We start from the raw sequence: 26,149 nt of genomic DNA on the forward strand, positions 1-26,149 counted from the left end.
CCAAGAGAAGAGATAGGGTGAGAGTGAGGATTTCCCTGAGAGAGGAGAATCAGAGTCAAGAGAAGGAGATGGGAAGAGGAGAGAAGGGGTGAGCCCAGTTTGAAAGGGTCATGTAAGAGACTCAACCCCTTTCTCAGCATGAAGATACACAAAGAGAAGAAGTGAGAGAGAAGATACCCCAAGAGAAGGGGAACAAGAATCAAGAGACCCCGGAAAAGGGAGACACAGTAAAGACACCCTGGAACAGGGATGAAAGAGAAAAACAAGAGAGACATACACAGAGTGGAGTAAAAGGGAGAGTGAAGCTCGGGAGGGCAACAGAAAAACGTGGGGTAAACAAGTGAAAAAGGCACCCCGAGGTGTCAGTAGACAGGGACTGAAGTACCTCAAGTAAGATTTTATTTGGAACTACATTTGGAATATTTAGCCATTTCCATGGCACCTGAAGAACTTTATATAAAACCTAAACCTAAAACAAAGGCAGCAGTCAAGCATCTTTTAGTCATTAAACTCTTTAGATTTATGTGTGTTCGTTTTCTATAAATGTGGTAGGCTAGTATAGGACTTGGGCTCGGGGATTTATGTTTTGAATTCATCCTGACAAGAATATCTTTTCCCTGAACATTTGAGTTTTAGAATAGGGAACTTGGCACTTCAAGTTCCATTTTCATTTTTTTAGTTTGTTATTTTCTTTGAAGTTGGTTAGACTAATTGTAAAACAAGAGAATAAAAATCCATGAATATGATGTCCCAGAGTTCGAGTCCTACTTCTGGTCTGCCACAGTACACAATTAACATCTCCAAAAAACCCATATCAAAGGAAAATCTCAGCTGACTTTGATATGAGTTTTAAGGTTATGGAATAAATGTCCACTGAGCGCATTCATTGATTTGGATGTCTGTTTTGAGGTGATGGAATAAATGTACACTTTTCATACGAACTGTACACAGAGCATGCACCTACGGCACATATACCTATGACACATGTTCCTACTACATACACCCTTATGACACACACTTACTGTACACTCTTAAAACAGGCACTCCTATAACACATGCTCCTATGACACGGGCTGCAATAACAAGTGCTCCTACAGCATGCACGCCTACTAAACGTGTTCCTTTGACACCTGCACCTACTACACATGCATCTACCGCACAGTACATGTGGCCATACAATACGTGCTCTCACATGTACCTACAACACACACACCTTTGGTACATACTCCTACCACACATGCTCCTACCTCACACGAATTATGATGCATTCCGATGACACACAATCTAATGACACAGTCCTACGACTCATGCTGCCTTAAAACATTCTCCTACAACACAGAGTCCTATAATACATGTTCCTATAACACATTACAACACACATGTCTAATACACCTAGCATTGACATACAACACATGATCTTGTCCACATAGGGAACAAGTTTTACAATACGTACACAACATCTCCTAAAAACTCACATTAAAGTCAAGTTCCAGCTGATTTTAATGTGAGTTTTAAGGTGATGGAATAAATGTATACTTTTCATATGAACTGTACACAAAGCATGCACCTATGACCATTCACCTTAGGCACATGCGGCTATGACACACAATTTTATGATACACAGTTTTACAACACAAAAATGTACAAAACATACACCTTTGACCTATATACTCATGCCACGTGCTGTTATGCAACATGCTCTTATACCATATACACACTTTTACTACATGTTCTTACAACACAGGCCATTATGCCTGTGGCCTGCGGCTGGGCCGGGCTGTTGCTTCGGCTGTCACTCTGGGGGTCTGGCAGTGCTCTGGGGCTTGTTTGTCTGCTGCCTCACTGTGCTTTCCCTCTGGACTCTGGCATTGGAGCTGTTGGGCATCCAGTGCCGCTGTCGATGGTAGAGCAGCTGCGTGGGGCCCAGCTCTGCCTTCCGCTGTGATGTGGATCTTTCAGCCTCAGACTGTGGTGTTGTCTTTGGGCTTGACAATACCCTGGCATTGCACTGATCCTCTCTTTTGCTCAGTTTGGATTTTGGCTGTCAGCTGTTGGTGGTCAGTTACTCCCATTGAAGATCTATGGCTGCGTGAGCGATGACAGAGGTTCAAGCACACACTGTTTTTGTGACTTCTAATAATAATTAATAATTTTGCATTTATATAATGCTTTGAACCCTGCGGTATCTGAGCACTGCCTTTTATTTCGCACGGTGTGTGGTGCTCATTTATTGACCTCGGAAGGATGAAAGGCTGAGTTCGGCCCTGCCGGGATTCGAACCTGCATCGGCAGGCTCTGCACAGATGTCAAAGCGAGCGCTCTACTCACCGTGCTTGTCATGACGACTTCACATTTTTACTTTCAGCCCTGCCTCGCACCCACGTTGTGCCTTTGTATTTTGTGGTGGTGCAATGGTTTATTTGTCCAGCAACATGCAGGTTTGCTGGACATTCACTATCCTGTTGTTGGACTATCATTATATTTTCTTTCTGTTTGGTTTTCATTGTTCTTGCTGTGTCATTTCTGTTTTTCCATTATACTATGTAATCATTACTTTATATCTATAATTCTTTTGAGTGCTTATGAGTAAGAGCTATACAACTGAAATAAAATACACATTATAGCAACAAACAGTCACACTCAATAATTAGGTAGCCATAAATAAAGTTGAAATTATTTGAAGAAAAACTAAATGTACAAATGAGTCAGGTTAAATAAAAAAAATGTAAAGTCTACAAACATCAGAAATAATAAAGTAAAGGTAACATAATAAACTTTATTAAACACATTTTTTTTATATTTCATTAAATATCATGGTAATCTTAACTCACTCACAATTTTAAAGCATACATTAATACTAGACAGTTATAACAATTTCTCACATAAAAACAGTTAATTGTATAAAATGTCAAAATATTCAGAAGTACATTAAATGTACACCTATAATACATGTTAAATGTAAAAATATGTTTTAATACACAATTACAAAATAACAAATTATAGTATGAAATACTATAATTCCTCCCAAAAATTGAAATGGAAAAATACTGAATACTTTCGAAAAAAAAATCTATGATTACAAAATATACATAGTCATTCAAGTCTTAAACTTTACATATACAATATAAATGAACAAATAACTGTATGCATTAATAAAAAAATGTAATACAAATATTAATTAACAAGGTATATGTCATCATTGTAAAACCTATAATTTATTAAATAACAAAAAACATTAAAAAAACAATAAATAAATATTAAAATATACACAATAAAAGCTTTGAAAAATGTACTTCGACAAATATTAACATAAACACAGCATTTATGGTCATTGTACCATGCATACACAATGAAAACATGTTTAATGTGTGCTAAAATTAAATTGAGTAAATAATGCAAACTGTGAATACTAACAAAAGCAGCACAAATGTAATGCACATTGAAAACAAATAAAACAATTTAACATTTTTATTAAAAACAAATATTCACACAACACGTTACAACATGTTGCATTACTGTGACTATAAGCATTTTAGAGCAAAAACAAAATACTGCACACAAAAAACAGGTGAGCAAAGATTAATTACTATATTTGATTTAAATATAATATTGTTTTAATGTATTTATAAAGTGTATTATGTTGTTACCTTAACTTTATTATTCCAGATGTTTGTAGACTACGTTTTTTTATTTAACCATATATATATATATATATATATATATATATATATATATATATATATATATATATATATATGTATTTATATTACAGAATCAATCTATTAGTTCAAAAGAGAGCATGCACGTTATTGGCCATTTCAGCCATGTCACGCTGTCTGTTTTGGGTTGAAAATGCTATCTATAAAATAGCACTGTCCTATAGACAAAGTCATTTTCCTGGAACAAGACTTGACATCTGTCCTAATGTGTATGCCCACAACACATTGCCTATTTGACTTTAAAATGGAGGCGACCTTCCAGTGATGGCTACTGGGTGAAACTGTGCTCTGTTTGATTTGGCAGAAATGGCTAATTATATTTTCATATTTCAGGATGAAGGGTGTTTTTTCAAGCCTGTTTACCCCACCATAACTGTGCTGGTGTCTGAGATGCATGTGTCATTCTTATTTTATTATTTGGAGTACTGGTATAATTAGATTGGAGCAGGTGCCTAGTTACGCTATGTTCTATTTAAATCTGCTCCATGTCCTGTACTCCATCTAGCACACTTTTCTGCTACTCCCTACCTCACACTCTGCGATCTCAAGACTTAATAATTTGATCTGCTCCTTGCCCACTCTTCTCACTAACTACACTTTCTGCTCATTTGCTACCTACAACTCGAACTCCCTACACCCCCAAGAAGATAACTATGTCTGCGATCTTCAACCCTACTTCAAAACTAAAAATAAATTGACAAAGCCAATAGGCCTAGCTTTGCAAATGTAGAGGGTAATACTTTTTGTCCTATTGGCTATAATAATGAAAGGTCTTACTTACCCTGTATATTTATAAAAATTGACTTTGCCAATGCATGTTTGCTGTATTTACTGTTGACGCTAGTGAAGCAAGATATAGATAGACAGTAAAAGAGCCTTGCTTCACAGTGGCTTTCGCTGTTCAATTGATAGCCACTGCCACCAATTGTTCTTTTATTCTACCAGAAGCGCAGCCGCTGTCAGCTGCCAATCATCCTCACTCAGCATGGCCAAACCCCATTGTAAAGCTCGGTGTCCAAGTGCTGGAAATCGGAGTGCTTTTCCAGGAGGCTGTCCTCCCCCATTGACTCTGCCAGTCTGCCCCTCAGGGGAGGTGGGCCTCCTGCTTCCTCTCCCTGGATAGTCTGAGGAAACGCAATTTGCAGAAATAAATTGCCCTTTTCTGACTTGCTCCCACTGTCTTCCAATCTTCCATTCATGGATAGTGGCAGGCAGAGCTGATTAGATTTGCTCCACTATGTTGCGGATACAGTTTTCTTGCCATCTCATCAAGCTGGTGTAGAGATTAATTGAATAATATTCCCTCGCCCAGCCCTCCAGCATTGATATCACAATGTGTCCTTTTGTACTTTACACAGGGTGCGAACAAAAACTACTCCAAGCAGCTGGGTGTTTAAACAAGAGTTGTATGTCGTGTACTGGTCAGGTCATTAGCGGAGAGCAAACACAACTGGCACTGCACCGATCTTAGCATCTGCGCATTCGTGTGTATTCTGAGAAGCCTGGCAACATTGTTTTAATCTTTGAAGGCGGGTTCAATGAGAACCAGTGGTAATTGAGTAAACATACATGTTTATTGTGTTGTGTCAGTGCGGCAAGGGTTGCAAATGAGATCAAATGTACTTTTTGAGTTGTGAATCCTGCTTCCTCTCATCATCAGTAGTTCTCATTTTGCACTTGTCCCGGAGCGCTCCGTTCATGGACCTCCTGATTACACGCACACATCTGCAGCTGCAGCATTCGATGATCCCATGCCACCCTGGCCAGGCAACAGTTACACCAGGTACAAGGTGATTCCAGGATAAACTTCAAAATCAAGGTCACGCGACACAACATCCCACAAAGGCCTAAATACAACCACCACTCAATGGAGCACTGCGGTCTGAGGTCAGTTTCCGCCAGAGGCATTGCTGGGGGGGTGAACGGGCTGAGGGGTCTATAGCCCAAGGTCTTTTTTTTTGTAGCCCCGGATAGAAGCTCAGGGGTTACAACTAGCAAGCCCCCAGTCCCGGCAGGCCAAAAATTAGCATAGCCCCAGATCCTTTCCAGACCTTGCAACACCCCTGAGCTTCCCCATTCAAAGTTGGGACACTCAGACATGTACTCAGGACACGGAAACTACCAGTGGCAGTAACACACATTTGATTGCTCTCACAGCAACAATTTTGGGCATGTGCAAACAAAGCAATTTAGTAAAATGCTGAAAAAATTATCTTTGTGTGAGTAACAATGAATGAAATCCGCGATAACAATCCCCCTACTAAACAGAACTTTCACTAAACTGTAACAGGGCAAGTGCTTGGAGTGTTTAAGTGCTGTAAATAAAATAAAAACAAATACCACCCACCACCTGTTCGCAACCATTCCCACACCTCCACTGCCCTCAACAGGTCTGCAACCATGCTGCTCTCATCATAGGTGTAATGCAATGAGGGCCTGATTCGCAAAGCTTTGTGAATCAGGCCTTTCGTTTTCTCATAATCTCTTAATGTGAACCTAATGTGAACCTCACGCACCACTATCGTTCTCAAAAGAAATCTTCAACCAGAGTCGACTCCTCCGCTAGTAATGTTTCTACATTTCTCCAGCCAAGTGCTTGGCTAGATCGATAAATGGGTCCAACAATCGAAGGCTAGCCAATCATTTCTTTGGTTTTGCTGGTGATTCTCCCATTCATTTCCCTTTTTCCATGTTAGGAGTGCACAACAAATACTTGCTCGGCAATGTCCTTGATTCCCATCACTACGTTGCACACCTAATCTAATTGCCATTCACATCAGCACACTAATCTGGGTAATGATGGCGCCTTCTACCTAAACTATGCTCCAACTGATTCTGCCTGGGCACCATTTTTATATTAAAATGTAAACATTCAATGGTCCCTCTTAGCAAATCTTTTTGTAATCAGGCCCCTCTCCAGCCAATAGTCATAGCATGGTCTGCACAGAGGTGCCGGTGTGTGGGAGAGGATCGGGAGATGCAGGAGAGGATGGACTTTGGGCAGGTTATGTGATCACCAATCTCTGATCAGAGAGGGTTCTGGTGGTCGAAGGCTTCCCAACTGCTCTCACTCCAATACTTTGCCCTCAATCTGTTCCTCCCCAGTGTGTCAGTCCCTCTCTCGCTCTCCATCACACTCTCTCTCATTTCCACTGTCTCTCCAGTTTTGTATCACACCTCAGTCCATCCCGCCATTCTGGTTGTGAATCACATCACTCTAACTCGTGTGATGTCTGTCAACAGCTCTCACTCCAATCTTTTGCTCTCAATCTATCCCTCGCCTGTGTGTCAGTTCCTCTCGCTCTCCATCACTCTCTCTCTCATTTCCACGGTCTCCCACGTTTTGTCTCACACCTCAGTCCATCCCGCCACTCTGGTTGTGAATCACATCGCTCTAACGCATGTGATGTCTCTCCTCGCTCCCTCTTGTTGTGGTCCCCTTCTACTCTCTCTCTGTCTATCTCTCTCTTTCCTTCCCATTCACTCCCATTCTGGTTCCTTCTCTTTTCCATTTTGCTCAACTCTTTCCTGTGTGCTGTGTCTATCTTTAAAGCCCGCCACCACAGTTTGCCTTGTGGGAGGGGGAATATTCCACCTGTGTCTGCAAGCCTCGAGCTCACTTTCGGGCTGCATTTACTCCCTCCATTAGTGCCGCTCTCAATGTCTCAGAGCAAACGTCTGGTCACCACAAGATAGCTTGCACTGACTGAACAGCTGATACTGGCTTTGAAGCCCTGAGATGTGCACTCCCCTGCCCCTAGTGCCAGCCCGCCCCAGGGTGACATGCTCCACAGTTTGAAGACCACTGATGTTCTGTCTCACAGCGGGCAGGGTCTTCTCTTGGCAGATTCAAATTTTCCATATGATCGTCCTATATATTATTGTTTAATCAGCATTCCTAGGTTTTTTTTTTGTATGTCTAAGTTTAATAAAAGTGTTGGCTTTAATTTTGGCACTTTAAAAAACACAAAAATAAAAAATAAACCTGCACAAGCTTCTATAGGTGCATACCTCATTGTGTGCTTGTGATGCATGTTCGATGCCTGCATGCATTACTGAATCCTGCCAACCTTCCCTTCACGCTGGCTTGTGTCACAGAAGTATCTTGCAAAGATCCATCCATGAGTCCTCTATGGACACTTGTATTAAAGGACCTCTATGAAATAACAACCTCAGTGTTATGTCCAGGCCACAGCCAGTTGCTCTGCTGTGTGACTAGTTCCAGAGCAGCCCCATACTTCGAATGCACATGTCCAGTCACCTCACCAAGTTAGTCCCTGATCATTCATCATGAATGAATGCCAGTTATCTCAGGATCCCTGCCCCCACCCCTCCACTTTCTCCTTCCTTGTAACCCTTTAGGGAATGAGGAGGAAGTCACCATTACATTGATTCTCCCAGTGCATTAACTTAAGCTTCGCTGCAAACCTATTCTCTTTACGTTAACACCTCTCTTCGTTACGTAGAGCCCATGATTTACATGTCTTTGCGCATGTAACAAAATATATTGGATTGGGCCATTTGAAATATGCCACACACGTTCAGAAGTGCAGACGGAAAGGAGTAGATGTCTGCACCTTTCTCACACTCCCCAGATATCAATTAGACCGAAGGACAATACAATTTAACTATGACCATCCTATGGGAATAGGGTTCAATTCTGGTGTAGATGCAGCACCGTGGTCCATATACACTGCTCTTCAATGCGGAGAATACAGTAGGGACACCAGATATTAAATATCCATTTCCAATAGCATTGATTGCCATAGCCTTTTCTGCTTTGCTACACCAAAAAGTCCTTGTTCCTACAACACCTGTGTACAGGTGCGTTATAAATGCCACATCATATCATATCATACACAATTTTGAAAACCGAGATTGCCTTCTGGCAATACAAGTTAAATGATGAGGCTTTTAAAATAGGTTTCTGATTTTTTTTAGATCTGCAGTAATCAAAACACAGAAATAAAATAGACATGTCTCTGTTGAGTAAATGCCCAGTTAATGGCGATGTGCCTTAAAAGTGCAATCCCCTGAAATTCTGGTCACATTCCCACCCCTTTTTCATAGCAATGTAAAACTGTTATAAAAAAAAACACTCCTGCACACCAACAGTGTGTCTACTCTGACACTGCAGGAATCTGAAAAGAGAGAGTTTGGAAGTTGGAACCTGGAAGTACCCTGGTATGTGATGCTAGTATGCCCCCTGTGGCGTACCAGAAGAAAGACTCGGACCACAAGACATTTAAGTAAAAAAAAACACCTTAATGACCCTATGGCTAACAGGAAAGCTCCCTACCGAACACGAACACAAGGGTGCCCGTCAAAATAATAAATCGTGTCCTCTGTCAAGATCCTAACTTCTAACCTGGCCCTACAACTTAGAATAATAACTTAAAAGGGAAAGCAGGCAATGTAAACTGCCCTCAGTGTTCTTTACTCTGCCGCCTCTCAGTATTTCCAGGAATCTCTCCTACTTGCAGGTCCCACAATTATTTAATGGGGGACAGGTCTCCTGACTCTCACTTTGCATCCATGTTATCAGAGTTCTAAACAAAGAAAAGGTTTCCCTCAGGAATCTAGTATAAACTCTCAAGTTCCAAAAACATTCAATTCTCGTAATGATGATAGATGAAGGGATATTTCCTTAACCCTACTCCACCAACTGCGTGGGTCTCTCAACACGAGATTCCAGTCTTTCTTATTTCTGGTTTCCCCCCTGGGATATTCCTTACTTGCTTAATAGGGCCTTCCTGGCTCCCTTGGTTCCCTTGTACCAAGGCTCTTGCTTGATTCATAGGGCGTATGTGTATGCCCTCCCACAATATCTTTCTCTTGGTTTTGGGGTGTTACTTTGAACCATTTGGCTGATTTCAAGGTTCAGGATTGTCGTCCCTTCTCCCATTCTCACGGTCTGGTCTCTGTGCCCCCCTTCTACTGTGAGCAACCCATGTACGCTCTCTGTGGCAGTGCCTGGTCCAGAGAGGTGGCTTCAACCCGGTAATGCTGGCATTCCCCTCAGCTCCTGGGCATTCTCTTCTGAACGCAACAAGAATGTATCTTTGCTCACCGCTATGTTGCTCTTTCTCAGGTTTCGCATAGTGTAAGCGGGGTCTGGTTCCTCTCTCGCTTGTCAGGGTCAGCATTATTCCCTGGTCTCCAGGCCCACCATGTACTCTGCATGATCACACCTTCCCTCGGGCCCAGCTTCGCTTGACCTTGCCGATTCTGCACCACCCTGTGCCTTGTCAGACACGTTTCTAGTTCTCTTGAGGCTTCTCTCCTGGTTTCTCTGCAGACCACCTTCCGCGTCCTTCTCCGCAGCACTGTCGGCTCCGCTCGGCAGCGCGGCTCCATCTCCCAATGATGTTGGTAAGTCAGAGCCTCTCATCTGCATATTGCCAGATACCAAAGGGCGGTGTTTAACTGTCAAGCCCATTGAGAGGCTAGCATTGCTTTGATCAACTGTTCAAATGCACTTTCTGAAATTTTGGGGAGTTTCAAAGCGGGCAGTCAGATTCACTTCTGGTATGCCCTTATATGCAGAGAATGTCTCCGTTGCATGGAGTTCATTACCGGAATGGGAGTCCCTGTCCCCTGGTGGGAAGTCACCCCCAGTGAGGTTGCGCTTTCCCAAACCCCTAGGGAGGGATTTGCTTGGCAGGCCCACCTTCCGAGCCTGAAAGGGGGGTAGCTTCCCCCCAAGAGAGAAGGGAAGAAACCTCCAGATTCATTATTCATTATACCCACCACAACTGCAGCATGCACTCAAATGCAAAATGTCCCCCTAGGAAGAACGCACCCGCCAAGTAACTTGTGCATTCAGTTATTCATCTTTGTGAATCTGCCTGAATACATTCATTTTCCCTTCTTGTATGTGCAATTGGCTCACACAAGAAAAGAGCATATTCCCTGAAGCTGAACCTCCTCATGGCTGATGCTGGCGAGAAACAGGTGACATATCTTCAACGTTTGTAAAAGAAAAAGAAAATGTACGCAGGTGAGCCGGATCTCCAACAATATCTGCGACGGTGGGGGAAATGATTGCCAATAACCTGGAAGTTCACTTTGCAGAACATGCAATATATGGGAGACATTTCCTCAGTATTGCGGCAGCAGGTGAAATGAAAGTCTGTGCCACAGGTCGCGCAGTTATTGTTACTCTGTCAGATGGGAAGGAATATGAGCGCATCCCCTGGCGGGGAGAGGCGGTTTCTGCCACGTGAGCTTCTTTTCTTCCATTATCCTAAACCACTGAAGCCAAACCGAGCACCAAAATCCAGCCCCTCTGAAAGAAATGGGATGTTCCTCCCCCTGCCAGGTGTCAAACTATAATGACTGGCGTATAGCGCGATGTCCGGAAGTATAGCTCCTTGAACTTGTTCAATACAAAATCCCACTGCCATAACCCCCCAAAGTCTATGTGAAGAGGATGCTCGGACCTGGTATTGTCTTGCTCCATATGCAAGTGTGGTGATGTCCATGTTACAGAAACGTTGCACCAGTGCAAGTGCAGTTTGCACCAAAGCAAACATGCCCCTACTGCAATAAACATTGCTTCGATGCATTTTTGCAGCAGGGCAAAGCACATTGAACTAACATGTTTGCGGCAGGGCGATGTTTGCCCTAGTGCATTTTGCACTTGTGTGGTGCAAAGTTGCTGTGATGCTGCCCTATGTTTGGAGGGATTAACCCTCGAGAAATGAGGTTCACCAAGTATAGCTTCTGAAAGTGCAGACAATTAGAATGACTGAGATGATTCTGTGCAAGTTATTTTCAGAATTCCGGGTCAAACTCCTCATCACGGTCCTCACTGCATGGACTGCGCCAGCAGCTTGGGCATCCCAACTCACCCTGTCTGCTAACAGTTCTCGGAGGAAAACAGGCTTCATTTAATGGAGGCATCATGCTGTTTTTACAATTGTAAAAAGTATAGTTCTTCACCATTTATGTGTTTATGTTTTGGGATGATGCCCCCTCTGTATAGAATGGTGAATAGGGTCGTAAAAAATAGAGGAATGGTAAGCAGAAAAAAATAAAAGTAGTGGAACACCACGCCCGACCGATCCCGCTCACTTCGATCACTGCCCCTTACCCACATCAGAGTCCTGTGATTTGCTCCTCTGTAAACCTCTCCCAGTCACACAAACAAATGTCAATACACCACACAAAACCTTTACCAGATCTCATATCTTCAACATTTAAAAATAAACTTTTTTCAAATTTGGATGTTCTCCAACCTTGGGACCAGGAAGTGACCTAAGGAGTGTAAGCGCCGTCTGCAGACCCATTAAAGCAGCAAAGATGCAAAGAAATGGCTGCATTTTCTTTTGCTTCAGAGGAACACATTTACAAACAACCCTGGTACTTTAAATCACCCCTATACCTTGCGACCATGCCTCTGTATCCCTTTATTTTTTAAATAGCCGCCATGTTCCTCCACACTCAAAGGCGTACACTTGCAAATCTCACCCTAAAGACACATACATGACATCTCGCTTCTGTCCTCCATAGAGATATTTGACTGGATCGGATTCATTTTTGAGTAACTTTAATATCATTGATTACTAAGCAGTTGCTGTATTAGTGCTAGTTTTATACTTTGTTCCAAGAGTGCAATGCAGCACTGCTTTTAATAAACACATCCTCTTCCCCATTGAATGCATGTGCAAAGTCCATGGCCTTGAGTGCAACTCCTGTCTTCTTATTACCTTAGCAGTGACCCACTTGGAATGCTGGGGCGTGGTTTCTGTCCCGCACCCCCTTTTCTACTCTGAGAACATGGCCACCTCTGGTCCAAAACTTTGCATTTCCATTCAGTTGTATCTCTGAGCCCCAAACCCCAAGTCTGTTACCCTCAAAGCACAGTTCTTTGCACCACATGCAGAGTCAAACGTTCATGCCTGGTGTGCCCAAAATAAAACTAAATGCACCAACACAACACCAATCTTTTATGCATGCACCAATGCTATAATCCAGAAAACATGCCTCAGAGCTCACATGTGCTAAATGATGACCCTGCACACCAAAGCAGAAACATTAGATTATCCCGACGCAAGTAAACCTTTTACCCCACCACAAATACCACTATTGTTGATCCAATACTACTGCCACGCATGCCACCATACTCAGTCCTAGTTTTGCTAACAGTACACTACTTCTGGAATAAATGCACCTGGACCAGAATCAAATCTGGTGTGGGTAATTCTACTTGTGCTACTATTAACAGCACAGCCAGTAACACTCACAATACTACAACTACCAATGCTGCTGCTTGTACTATTAGTAATATATGTAGCATCACTTGTCACACCATACTTGTCATAGCATACTGCATCTTCTACTAGTACTGATACCACCACTACTCCAGTAGCATTACTAGTTACAGCAGCACTGTTGGTATTAATAGATATGGCAGTAAAAGTGGGGACTGTCTCTGTATCCCTACAGTCCCACTACCAGCACGTGATACCTGATTCTGCACTTACCTTGCACTTGCCTCCTGCTGGCCGTTACTTTTACTTATTGTTATTATTCTATTCCCATGTACTGCACTCTCCCTTCCCTGTCCCCCCCGCACTTCCCCTTTCCCCCATCCCATGCACTTGCGCAATCTGGATGACAATTGGCCTAGTAGGATTGTTGTCTGTCCTCCCTTCGTTCCCCCTCCCTTGCCTCGTCGCGCCTTAAAACACTGGTGTATAGTTGTGTTACAAATGCCATATCATATCATATATCATATCATATCATACATGTATTAGAGAAGTATTAGTAAGTGTACTACTCTTACTAGTTCTGCCATTTTGGGTTGTACTAGTACTAGTGCTATTGGCACCACCATTACTATTGGTACTACTAATGGAGCTACTGGTATGTCTAGTAAAAAAAACGGGTACCAGTAAAACTCATGTTATGACCAGTAGTTGGGGTATTAGTAGACACACAGTGATAGTAGTATTATCTCTGGTAGTGATAATAATGTTAGAAGTAGTACAGCTACCACTACATCTAATACTACCATCACCAGTAGTGGTAGGTGAAGCAGTAGTTACATGACTGGCTCCCCTTCAAATCTTCCGCAGTCACACAACCTGACCTCCTCCTCCATTTACCTGTGTGTCCATCCTTTACCATTGCCTTTGGTAGCCATAATTATAATTGTTCTTTCATAACACACTTAATACCAGAGATTGGTTTGTAAGCACTGGATCGGGATTCAAACCTGTGTAGTGCTGCGTTGTCTTGCTTCCAAGACAAACGCGGTGCCCCTGAGCTATCCCCCTCTCACCATATTAATTCTTAGTTTTTTTTAAACAAAATTGGGTATGTGCATAAGCCATTGTTGAAGTCCCATCTGGGCAAATGTTCCAGGCTCCTAATAGCTAGCACGCTAAGTGAAGTCTGGTGGCAGACATGGCTGATAATGGCGCTGAGCCCTCACCAAGACCTAAGGAAAAAGCTTACGCTCGTGGGCTGTTGCTTATGCGGTCCACTCCTGAACGTGGGGATGATAGTTATAGGCAAGGAGGGCAAAGCTCAATTTGTCTATGATGTCACTCAGAAACCCAAGATCAGAAGAACTCTGCTACTGATCGGTGGGTTTTGCTGAATGCAAGCCTCACTCCACCACCCTTTTCTGCATCGTTGAGCTAGTGAGAGCATCCAGTAAGGTACATTATAGTTCGTCTAAATTCAGTATATCTAATAAGGCAATGAAGATGGTGGTCTGGGAGTGCTAATCATGTTCCTCTGTGATGATATCAGTCTACTTACATGTGGACATTGTATTGCATGAACAGTAGGGGCCAGTACTGTTGTCAGCCATGCTAACACAAACTCTAAAATTATCACAACATATTTGTTCCCTGTAATACGCTCCCTAACTGATCTATATGTGGCTGCCCTGATGTTCCTTCTCTTTTATCTATCTCCTTGCTCAGCACGGCATAACGGAACGTTTAAACTCCTGCAAGCACGCTTTTTGCGCACATTTATGTTTAATACAATAATTACCCGTGTATGTTTAATGCACCAAACTATTAAAGGGATAATGGACCATGCGAGTCCTGCCCGATTCCCTTTTCCGGGTGTTCGCATAATCAATTTCTAAACTGTTAATTCAGCTGAAAATGTGGCATGTCATTTCACCAGGATATTCTAGTGAGAAGACAGAATTTTGAACAGACAAAAATTGCATTTTTCAATGTGACTAATCAATATCGGTTGCATGCTTTGCAATCTCCATGCTCTGCAATACAAAGCAGGATCTGCGGTTCAGCCAACTCAACTAATGGAGCAGGAGAGTGGCCAATAGATCAGCACACACCAGGCGGCCAGAGCGCGTAGTCAGCATTTCCGGGAACTAGCTACAATCAACTTTGGTTGATTGCAAAGGGTACTTACTCACGTAGGAGGACTTCAAAAAGAAGGCATTTGGTTATTCATAAAAGGTTTTTTTCAGATCACAAATCTGCTGCATTCTTTCTTTGACAAGCATTTGGAATAAAGTGGTGCTCTCTGTGAGCAGCTGCTGCCCTGGTCACCTGTTGGCCAAGATCTCTCTCCGCTGCAGGGGCTGCTGCAGGGGCCTCCCTCTGGAACAGCCTTCCTGCCTCCCTGAAACTTGAGGAGAACCATCTCCGGTTCCGGATGCACCTCAAAACCTTCCTCTTTGCCTCCGCTTTCTCTCCCCCTCTCCCCTGCTAAAGTTACTGAAACTGCACTGAATCTGCAACAGGGCCACTCACCGTTCTTGGTCCTTGGCCCAGCCACTCTCCCCTGCACTACCTCCCTGGCACCCCTGCACTGCAGCACTGTGTCTGTATCCCTACAGCCCCCCCCTTCCCAGCACTTGTTTGCACTTGCCACTAGCTGGCCCTTGCTATTTATCCTGTATGCTATTAACTCTGTACTGCACTTTCCCATCTCCCTTTCCCCCATGCACGTTTCCCTTCCCTTCTACCCATGCACTTGTGCGATCTGAATGACACTTGGCCAGAAGGATCGTTGTCTGTTCTCCCCGTGTTCCCCCACCTGCCTCGTCGCGCCTCGAAACACTTGTGTATAGGCGCGTTACAAATGTCATATCATATCATAAGAGGATACTCCCAAAGCAACCGGGAAAGAGCAGCAGTGCAGGTATTGCACATGTTTCCCCTAGTCTATGGAAAGGAAAAGGTGGAGACAGCCAATAATGGCCGCTGTAGCAAGCTGGCAAATAGAGCGCTGCACGTGGGGAAAATGTTGCAGGATCGGGTACACGTTTACTCATCAACTGTGTGCTATGGATTGAGGGAGCAGTTAGTAAAAAAGATCAATTATGTGTGGGGCTCTGCAATGGGTATTTCTGTGCATGGATTGGCATGGGACAGGTGTGTGTAAGGCATGCCATAACGGTACTACCAGCCATAAGATGCAACAACTGGACATGGTGCCAATACCTAGGCATATTTCAGTACCTGACTAATACCCATCGAACTATACCCAAGTGGAAACTGTTTGCTTTGGCAATGTTTCTTTTTAACAGGGCTTACAAGGTATTGATGCTAATACACCAAGTGGCTGAAGACACACTTGGCTGAGCTGTTTACAGCTGCTGTGAAGTAATGCACTCACAGAAAACTGCTTATAAACAAAACTTTCAGGCACGATGAAAGCATGATGTTGCCGCATGACAGACCGGGCTCAACGAAACCCCAAGTTGGTGTGTTTTGGGCGACCAGGAGCGGGATAGGAGAGACATGGTAATTTGGATACATATGGTTCAGTAGCCTGCCCGTGTTTTACTCTGAAATGCATCTATGAGGTACACTGGTCAACGAATGTGCAGTGCATCAAGGTAGTCCAGTCAGAATAAAAACCAAGAAAACCTGGGCACAGTATGACTTGCAAGAGGGTATGAAGATAAAGAAATAGCAATCAAACGTATCTATATATACATTATGGGCCTGATTCAAGGAACATTTTCCTATGGGATTGCGCCATTATAAAACACTTCCATGAATTACAGAGCCTGCGGTAGCAGTCCTGTAGGTATGGTTAAGTTGCTCATCCCATAGGAAGAGCACATTTTGGGTGGCTTATAACTTTGGTGCAATTCTACAAATGTTCACGAAACTTTGCAAAAAGAATACATGGCCACCTATAAAGTATTTTGCAAATTGGTGTGCAGTTTCGTCAAGGGGGGCAATGTTTTGGGGGGTCCCAAAACCTTTGCAATCCAGGTAGACATTAATGTCTCAAACCGCATATAGCTCAAACCGCTTCGCCGATTTGTACCAAAGTTGCGCGGGAAGCAACGGCCCGGTGCTGAAAGGGTGCGTTTGCAAAATTGGTGTTAATCTATCCAGGAGATTGTTTAAAAATGCCATTAAAAATAATTAGTGATATCTGCATCTTGTCTGTGGACACCTCTTGACCAATCAGAGAGCTGCATAAAGTTCACAGACATCATACACGCCCGCTTTTTGGTCAAATAAAAACATGATTTGCGTCAAGACTTTGAAAATGGACACCATGTCAAATTCGTGACATTGCGGTAAAAACATTAAAAATACACAACATTACACTAGTCAAAAACTTAAACAATCTCTAAGGAGGTGATGAGAATGTTATAGAATATGGCCATAAAAGCTAAAAATCAGATGTTTTTTCCCTCCGATGTTCAGGGACATTCCTGTGACTTTGCAAACTTAACAAAAGTTTGAGGACATCCATGCATGTTTCTGCATTTACAGGGTTGGCGCAGAGCAGTATTTTGATGGATTATAACTTAAGCACCATTCAATGAAACTACATGAAATCTTGTGATATTATTTTAAACCCACCTCTGAATATTTGTACCGTTTCGCCAAGAGAGGGAACAATTAGAGGTGGGGGGCAAAACTGATTGAATGGCTTATAAATAAGGCACCATTTGACGAATGTGCACAAAGGTTTGGAAATACATTATAGACCCATGTTTCAATGTTTGTGCAAAGTTTGAATGGATTTTGTGATTTAATGTTAGGGCTAAGTTATATCACTATTGATTGTACCTATATTTTGACACTTAAATAAAACACAGACCTGAAAGCATGCTTTTGCAAATATGGCTGTCTTATTTTTTGAAAAGTGTCATGAAGTAGGTACAAACAATTGTGATATAACTTTGGAGAGTGAGGCATAGCCTGTGGTCACTGGCCATGGCCACCTGGGAACAGCAATGGGCCACCAGGGACCAGCTATGTGGTAACATTTTTAAAATCACCACAGGCTTGAATGGGAAAATAAATTCAGGTATGGCAGTGGAGTTAAATTGGGCATGGCCACATGGGGCCAGATTTGTGGCAACATTTTCAAAATCGGGACAGGCTTGAATGGGAACAACATTCTGGGAAACGTGATGAATCCTACAGAGTCATCACAGAGTACCAGCCTAAAGTCTCCTCCCATGTGGCCAGGGATAGGCAGATGCTACCTGATCCTTAACCTTGGGGTGATATCAGGGGGAGGATTGCATGGGAGGAGAAGGCTTTCAAGAAAACTGGACACTATGTCAGGAGGGAAGTGGTATTCATCCTCTTCTGAGAATGAGGGGTTTTTGGTGGCTCAATATTTAATGGCATATTGTCACCTTAGGACCTCCTCTCCCAGATATACCCCAAGTACCAAGTGTAAACCCTGTCTTTGTAAACATTAAGATATATATCAGAGTCAATTTATTAAGATTACTACCTTTAATAGTGTTGACCTTCCCAAATGTTCAAGTAGTAAACCTCAAAGAGAACCTTTAGCGCCCCTATAATCTTCCTTAAATATATGTCACTTACAATCCCTAAACTAAGTGGAGTAAAAATAGCCAATAAAGAAACTAGGAACATTGTAGACTGCAAGTCCCATAATGCTCCTAGTACTGAGATGGGGAAGAGGAGCACAGAGTCACTGGACCACATTGAGTGGTCTAGTGTTCTAATGACCCAGACCTGAGCGGGACCTTTAAATAGTTAAAGGCATGTTAGGTGCAGGTCAAGAGAAAGCAGTAGCAGCAGGAGGTTCAGCAGCAGGAGAAAGTAGAGGCCAGTGCCGCCATGTTGCCAGAGCGGGACGCTGAGGGTACCAAGGGTTTGTCGGAGGTCATAGTACCCTGGAGATGCAGAGGACATGAAGAAGGAAGCAGCGGTGAGCCCAGCTGTCCCGGGAGAGAGACTCACTCTCTGTGTTCGATTACGCACTCCTGTGCGAATACTGCTCTGGAGCACGTGTGGAGCCATGGGAGCTCAAGCAAGAAACAGTGCATGCAGTAAGAGGCCAACAGTGACTGTCAACTGCTAGGGAGTACCCGACAAGCAGCACAGTATAAGAAGTGGATATGGAAGAGATAACAGTGAGTTGTCCTGAATTAGGTGACCTCGGGGCACTCCATCCTAGACTGCTTCAAAAGAAAGCAAATTTTGAATACTGCACATTTAAAAGAAAGCTGTTTGAGGGTAATTACCCAAAAGGGAGAAGTGAACAGAAGGCTATGGTAACCTACATTTCCCACATGAAAGGGGGGCAATTGTTAAACAAGGTTAATGCGACCTGCCTGAAAAGAGACCCAGTAAGAGAATGTTTGAACCAGCATTGACCAAGCCAACAAAGGGGAAATATAAAGCAAAGGGGAAACAGTTTTCTCAGAGAAAGATATTCCAGCAAAATACATTATAACCTGCATTGCCAAAGCTCAGAGATATCAAGGCAGATTGAAGGTCGTAGTCATGAGAGTTGTGAATCGCATTGCCAACAGCCAATAGGTTGTGGGGAAAGAGATAAGAGGCAGCAGGGGAAATGCCCTCCTTGTAAAAGGGTCTAAGGGGGAGATAATTGTAACATACATTGCCAATGGCAAAGCAATGTCTAAAAGAAGCATTGTCCTTCTGTGCAGCATGTGTTTGAAAGAAGTTATAAGCCAATGATGTCACAAGTCCAAAAACATATTCCAGAAGTTGTTGTTGTTGATTTAACTTTCCCCATTGAAGAGTCAAATGTGGTAAATTGGGAACAAACCTTGCCACTGAGTATGAATAGTAGTAGGAGTTTTTGGACTGGCAGGTGAGTACACCAGGAAAGGGACAAATAGTGGTTAGTCATAGCAGGTGAGTGGACCAGGAAGAAAAGAAGTTGAAGTACTTTAAATGTGGCAGATGTTTGTACATGATTATTGTGGAAAAGAATGGGCAATTCCACTTTTGTGTTTGATGAACTGATGTGAAACCACCCTGACTGAAAAAGGAGTATAGTGGAAAAGAATTGACTAGTAGAACTTCTGTATTAACTTTTCAAATGAGTGTATGAAGAAAAGACTTTGTGAACTGTCAAGTGGACAGTTGAACATTTGTTCTAAGAAGGAAAAACCCTATATTTGAATATATGTTGTGTTACAAAGTTAAAACTGCCAAATGATTCCTGTATGATTTTGTTGTATGTTATAATGTGAAGGTCAGACATTTTGGACACCAAGTAATTTTTCTTTAGTCTGGGTTTTGTTAGGTTAGGTAAAGATAGGTGTTTGTCTCACCCCTTATTGTTTTAGTAAATGGAGAATTGTGAGAAAACTCCATCTATATGCCCGTCTCCCACGTCTGACTCCTCACAGAATGGCAATGGGGTTTGTCTACTGTGATTTGCTTATTGGGGCCTCTGGCATGACTGAAGCCCATGCCCCATGGATTGTGTAGACATGCCCTGGCTGCAAGCAATGAGCACGGGCTATTGGTCATATTATCGGGGTATAGTGGACACTAGAACAGGATGCAGGCTAGGTGCAGTGGATTACAAGGTTGGCTTGGTCAGGCTGGGGTCATGGTCAAGCATCATGCCCTAGGCAGTTCAACCATGACTTGCAGCCCCAGCATGCACTGCTGAAAACAAGACAAATCAGTATGCGTTGCAAAAAATATGTCAATTAAAGGTGGGGTTGTGTTGTGTGATGTATCACAACAGTCACCAAGAGGCGAGTCATAGGGGCTTGTAGTATGCTGCTTAACCAAAGGGTGTGACCACAGCAAATAATTTAATCTCACTGCGCATTGACTAAAAGTTATCAGCCTGTAACCTTTTCTATATAATAACAAAAAGTAGATATGTTTCAGCTACAGTGGGTTTCCCATACATGAAGGAACCGGGACAGACCCTGCTTAGCTTGAAAGCAAGGAAGGGGGCATCCTTCTCAGGCCATGTTGGCCAATAAATGAGCCCACCTTACAAGCCCACCTAGAGCAGGATTCCCTGAGGTGCAAGATCCTTCTTTGTTTTAAAGCTCAGCAGGGTCGGTCATGTTTACTGCATGGATGGGAGACAGTCCAATTTCCCAAATGGTGTGTGTTTTCCTAGTTTTTAATATCTCATAACACACGGTATCCACATTATTTTTTATTTTAAACCGTGCTACTGTCAGTGCTTGAAAGTTGTGCACTCAGAGACAATTCTTTTGCCTTTTGCTGAATTGTATTCTGGTATTTGTAGTCTCCCAGTCAAAATGGGGGGGGGGTGAAGCTACAATTGTACACTTTTTACCTAACATAGTTCTATAAGGATTTATATATTTGAGTGACACTATGGTATGTGTTATTTTCAAATTATCATTATAAAGTAGAGTATTGTTGAGAGAGAGACATGAGGGTGAGAAGAGGAAATGAGAGGGCAAGTAAGTCAAGAGTATCTGGCCAGGATGTGGCAAGAAAATGTGCAATCCTGGACACTAGTGCAGTTATTTCCCCCTAATTGTGGCTGCTTTTCATGGCACAAGTAAAGGACACATGTGGGTGAAGAGCCTAACTTTTCTTTTGAGGTTGGCAAGCTCAAGAATTTTGATATAGGATTTTAGTCAGGTTGTCATGTTCCCAGTGCAGACGCTTACCCACAATACCACAAGCACTCGTCTCGTATTGGGATTTTTTTTTACCAGGGAATATTTCACTACAGATTGCTGGGTTTAAAAGGTGAGCACCTTTTATAATTTGCCAGCATATTTATGGTAACATTTCCTCTCAGGTTATCTTTCTGGTGTTCATTTTCGAAAGTCCAATGCTAGTTTGTCTTGCACACTTTCTTCTAAGGGGAATGTCAAATGAACTACATTTGTATATTTCACTTTAATATATATGCTCACTTGCTGTGCATATATTCATGGGTGCCAGCTTTCACTATGGGTGAAGAAAGTACCTGAGCATATGTTATTCTTGCAGCCGCTCATTTTTTTCCCCATTTTCATGCTGCTTAAATGTGGTTATTTGGGGTTGTGTGATGTATCACAACAGTTACCAAGAGACCAGCCATTAAACAAGGTACTTGGAGCACGCTGCTCTTTTATACAAAATCACGCTGCTCTTTTATACAAAAGCCTGCAATCTTTTATACATAACAATACCACTGTAAAAACAGGATTTGTGATTGAGGAACGTCTTTGAGCGATGGGTTGCAGGTTTTTTCAAATATATAATGGTCGTGCCGACCCTCCATGACCAAAGGCCATGCTAATGGCCTGTAAGTGTTCTAAAACTCTATGGAATAACAAAATCCTTGACGTTCAAGAAAATAACCTTAGTCGCAGGGACGTTAAGGTGAGAACTTAACACAACAAAACCTCTGAAATTCAGCTAAAGACACCTGTTGTGCAGCCTATGACCACAATGACATCACAGATCACATCACTGATGACATCACTAATTCATGTTGTAGGAGAACCTTGATAACATCACACATTCCATCACTGATGACATCACTGGTGACAACACTAATTACATTGCACATAACAGATTACATCAATAATGGCATTAGACATAACCTCATTTATAAATTAGCTCATAAAAACGTTTTTCTTAATAACAATTTAGGCCATGGACTTGGCGATGATGAAGGCTGTGGTCACTGGCCATCACCAAGCACCATAGCTAGTGGTCAGTTAATGTTGCAAAATACTAATGCGCATGGTTAATTGCCCTGCCTAGTGGCCCGTCACTTTTTTAAAATATACAGTGGGCAATGTTGAAAGCTGTAGTCAGTGGCCATAGCTAAAGGCCAGAGCTAGTGCCCATTAATATGTTAGAATATACAGTCGGCGGGGCCAAATGCCGTAGTCACTGGCCAGTATTGTGTTGAAGATCATGGATAGTGGCTTGTTAGTGTATGTAATATTCCTTGGGCATGGCCGAAGGCCATAGATAGGCGCAGATTAGTGTTCTATAATACACAGTGGGCACGTCCAAAGTCCATTGCTTATGGTATGTTAGTATTTTAAAATATATAGTGGACATGGCCAAAAGATGACAAACTGCTCATGGTTAAAGGCCATGGCTAGTGAGGCCCATTTATACATTAGAAAATATACTGGGTACTGTCAAAGATTGTGGCCACTGGCTATTATAGTGCTAAAGCCCATGACAGGTGGCTGATTAGTGTATTAAATGTAGAGTGTGCACAAATGAAAGCTGTAGCCACCGGTGAACGCCAACATCTATGGTTGGTGGCCTGTTAGTGTTTTAAAATATACAGTACACATGGGTGAATGCTTGGGCCAGTGTCCATGATTGAAAGCCATGATGAGTACCCATTCATGTGTTAAAATATATTTGGCCATGCACACTGACCATTGCTGAAGGCCACTTTTAATGCTGGTTACTATTGTAATGTAGTCAGTGATGCCATCAGTGATGTTATCTGTGATATCATCATTGTGGTCCTAGGCTGCCCAACAGGGGTAGTGAAGGTAAGGTGGTTTAAGCTGAATTTCAAGGCTTTTGTTGTGTTCATTTCTCACTTTAACGTCCCTGTAGCTAAAGTGTTTTCCTTGAAAATATATGTATATATATTTATATAGTGATGTCATCAATGATATTTGTGATGTCATCTTTGATGTCATGGGTGTTATTCTTTGCAGTGCACGGTGTTGGCACAAGTTATAGTTGCTTAGCTTACCATAACTGGCGAATTTCAAGGATTTTTCGGTTTTGCATGTAACCATAACGTCCCTTTAACAAAGTTGTTTCAATGAATTTGATAGGTTTTTAGTAACGCAACCTAACCATAATGTCCCTTTAACAAAGTTTTTTCAGTGAATTTGATAGGTGTTTAGTAGCACAACCTAACCATAACGTCCCGTTATCAAAGTGTTTTCACTGAATTTCATAGGTTTTTAGTAGCACAACTTAACCATAACATCCCTTAAACAATTTATTTTCACTGAATATAGATATAGATATCATGAATGTAATAAGTTTTTACTAGGATACCCTTAGTTTGTATAGATATTCCATACAACATACTGAACTTCCTGTCCCATGCTAGTGGCTGCAATGTCCGTGGACCATGCGAATGTCCGCGGACAGGCTCGGTCAACATCAACACTGTCCATAAACTCAGAGGGTATCTTACATTGTTGTATCATACAACAAACACATTGAACATGTTCAAAGAGCAGCATATAAATAAATTACATTAAAGAAATAAGTACAAACTGTATATGTAAGATACCAACAGCCCAATTACATAGTATATGAAACATAATGGAACATACCAAAAGAAATAACATATGCCTCCAGCAGAATAAACTCACTGATGCTTTATACAGAAACTCCACAGCAAATATCAACAGCATACCTACAAAGCAGTAACAGAAAAACTGAAAAAACTAACTGGTAAGTACACTACATTAATTCCTATAGTTACAAACATTCTTTAGTAGGATACACTATAAAATAATGTATCTTTTTACACAGAAATGGCTAGCACTCTGGAGTGGCTTGAATAAACTCTTCCCTGGGATGAAATGACTGAAAATAGTGATACTAATGGTAGATACTACAGTTTTCAAAGTAAACCAAGTAATACCCATTATTCAACATGAAGTGCTCCCCAGAACCCCTATAAAAGGCCACACCCCAGAGCTGCTCTTCATTCTATTTTTGGCTACCAGAGAGAGCATTGCTCAGTATTGGTGTGCTATATTGCATTGACTGCTGACCTCTGCCTACTGTGCTGTCTACATTGCATTGGCTGCTGACCTCTGCCTGCTGACCTCTGCCTGCTGTGCTGTGTGTGCTGTGTGTGCTGTGTCTTCTGTGTCACATTTTGACAACAATATTCCTCTGCCTGCTATGGTTCTGTAACGCTCACCTGGTATCCACGGGGACGTCACCCAGCCTGTTATGACCTCTTACGACCTCAAACCCTTCCCTGGAGGCTATTCGACTGGAGACTGGGCCTGAAACACAGGATTGGTAGAGTTTAACTCCCTATTGTCTCTGTGTGCTTGAACCCCTTCTTCCCTGGGGTCCAACCTTTCCCTTTGATCCACTGCTCACCTTGTTTTCTTGGATAGTGTGCTCTCCGTCCTGCCTTCATTGCTGCCTAGTTACTTCACTCGCAAGAGTCTGACAGGTAAGTATAATGAGTCTTTTGAACAGTTCTCTAACTTTGTTCCTTTCCTTCCTTAGATGAAGGCCGGCGTCCAGGGATGGCGGCATGCTGCTGAGATGAGTAACGCTGAAGGTGAGTGAGAGCGCGATGCGTGATGCACCCCTTTCGTATTTGCATTGAACTGAGTACTTTTCTGTGTCTTTTAGGTGCGGCGACGTTTTCAGCGTGGATGCCGGTAATGAAGAACAAATGTGGTGGGTAAGCACGGTATGCAGCGCCTCTAGATGTTTCCACGCTAACCTGGAGTGTCTTTTCCCTCTTGCAGATGGATGAGAAGTTCCGGAGACAGAGTTCCCCCAGAGTGGCTGGGATTCAGGTAAGCATTTGAAGCTCGTACAGTATTTTAAAAATAAGCGAAGATTTGCAGAATGCTCACTAATGCCTTTTTTCTGTTCTTTTCCCTTTACCTTAGAAAGCGGCGTGCCGGGATGGGAATGACACCGCCGAAGATGCCCGCAGAACAGAAGGAGTGATGACTGATGGGCAGAAGCGCCGCAAGGTAAGGCTGTTCCTAACAGTGTTCTTGTTCTTGCAGGAGCTGAGCACAGAAGAAAGATGCAGGCCTACTGGAGACCGATCCGAACACGGTGAGTGCCACGCTGCAGGTACAGAAAACGCAAAGCATGTTTCTCAGCCTGGGTGTGGCTTAAATATTCTCTGGGTATCCCAGGTGCCTCTGGGATGAACCACACCCAAAAGACTAGACCGCACATGCAGTTCTGGGAACCGAAATTTGTGGGGGCATCCATCTTGTCCCCATCAATGCACTACAAATCCAATCCCCAATGTAATCCTATAGAAGTGAGTGAGTCTGGTGCCACAAGCACCAAGTCTGACTCCAAGTGGGTATTTAGAGGGATGGAGAGGCCCTTGAGGGCCATGTAGGTGATCGTGGCCTGGCTCCAGCCTGTCATCTTGGAGGGCTGGGGACATGAGGGGCAGGAATCATGACAGCACTCCCCCCCAAGGCCCCTCTCAAGGTGGCTCTTCTGTCT

The sequence above is a fragment of the Ambystoma mexicanum genome, chromosome 9 (genome assembly GCF_040938575.1).
Source record: "Ambystoma mexicanum isolate Mex_15411 chromosome 9, UKY_AmexF1_1, whole genome shotgun sequence".
NCBI lineage: Eukaryota > Metazoa > Chordata > Amphibia > Caudata > Ambystomatidae > Ambystoma > Ambystoma mexicanum.